The sequence below is a fragment of the Lithobates pipiens genome, unplaced genomic scaffold, assembly GCF_037356315.1.
Source record: "Lithobates pipiens isolate NorthernLeopardFrog02 unplaced genomic scaffold, aLitPip1_a1.2 Scaffold_23, whole genome shotgun sequence".
Lineage (NCBI taxonomy): Eukaryota > Metazoa > Chordata > Amphibia > Anura > Ranidae > Lithobates > Lithobates pipiens.
The window spans coordinates 335,734,296-335,735,985 of record NW_027507785.1 but is presented as its reverse complement, the minus strand read 5'-3'; the positions used below and the strand labels follow the sequence as shown (position 1 = coordinate 335,735,985).

Below are 1,690 nucleotides of genomic sequence, written 5' to 3'. Positions count from 1 at the left end.
AGAGACTTGGATGGAGACATGGATGGAAGGTTGGATGGAGACATGGATGGAAGGATGGATGATGGATGGATGGAAGGAGACATGGATGGATGGAAGGATGGAGACATGGATGGATGGAAGGAGACATGGATGGATGAAGACATGGATGGAAGGATGGATGGAAGGAGACATGGATGGATGGATGGAAGGATGGAGACATGGATGGGAGGATGGAGACATGGATGGATGGATGGAAGGATGGAGACATGGATGGAAGGATGGAGACATGGATGGATGGATGGAAGGATGGAGACATGGATGGATGGATGGATGATGGATGGATGGAGACATGGATGGATGGAGGGATGGAGACATGGATGGAGGGATGGAGACATGGATGGGGGGGTTATTATGAATGCTAAAAATGAAATATCATTGTGGGATTGTGGTGCTCAGATGCATTTAGTGTTTGTAAACCTCAGACATGAAATATGACCAAAGCATATCTCTATAGTGTGTACTTGTCTCAGTCCGGAGAACTAAGGGGTGGACTTACTAAAACTAGAGCGTGCAAAACAGAAACCAGACCCAGAAATCAGCTTTTACCAGATTTTATTGTGAAAGCTCCATTGAACAAGCTGAAGGTAGAAGCTGATTGGCTCCCATGCTCAGCTGCACCAGATTGCACTCTCCAGTTTTAGTAAATCAACCCTTGAAGTTGAACTCTTGGCAAAACTTTTTTTTTTTTTCATTTTGGATAAAATAAGGGAGGGTTGTTACCCCTAGAAGATACCTTTTTTTGCCATCTGTGTCCCATTGCTGAGATTTCCCTTCACTTCCTGCCCCATCGACAAACAGGAAGTGAGAGGAAATGCTTGCAAATGAAGGGAATCCCTTGGGGGCCCCCCAGGTTTACCAGAACTAGTGACCTCATTGGACGTTTTCTCCTCTATTACTTTTATGGGGACAACCCCATTTTCTTTTACTTTCGATAATAGTAAACAGGAAAAATAGAGGGGGGGGGGGGTCACAGACAGCAATAAAAACCTGACAGGGGTTCTAATCTCTCTCCCCACTCTATCCAAAAGTTAAAAAAAAGTTCTACTTATCGCTTCTCAGCCTTTTGGCTAAGATCGAGTGTAGTATCTGTTCCTATCAGTTGCCAGAGGAGGCGCTGTGGTGCTCTCATCGGGGAGTGCTATGGAGGTCCTCTGGTGTGGTGGTATCTGGATGGTCCGTTTCATCAGGGACCGAACCGGAGTGCTCCCGGGTATGGGAAGTTAGTACTCGGTCCAATCGGGGCGGGTCAAAAGGGTACTGCTGATGGGGATGGGTGCTGGGCTGGTGGTCGCTGTTCCTGTCAGTGCCCGGTGGAGGAGGCGTCAGCCTGCCCACGAGATCAGGGTGTCACCATGCAAATCCGCTGGACCACGATGGAGGCCTGGAATTATTACCGGTGGAGGCTGCATTTGGTGTCTCTGAGAAAACCTGGAAGGGCTCACTATCTGGCAGGGATAGAGGGCCACACTGGTCCGGGTAAGGGTCGGGTCTGAAAAGAAGCCCCCGGTGTATGTGCCCCTGGAGTGGCAGTTCAAGGGTGCCGTACAATCACTGTGAGTGAGGGGCACTCCGATTTCTGGCACCACGGTCACCGCACCACTCACACCTTTTTCTCTCCTGCCTCCTTGGCCGGGCCTATTGGCTGGGACTG

The 1,690-nt window shown here is 49.5% G+C and overlaps 1 pseudogene; it reads left to right on the top strand.

Moving 5' to 3' along the window:
* The first annotated feature begins 1,086 nt into the window (after positions 1-1,086).
* LOC143928550 (U2 spliceosomal RNA) lies at positions 1,087-1,247 on the top strand (annotated as a pseudogene).
* The last annotated feature ends 443 nt before the right edge of the window (positions 1,248-1,690 follow it).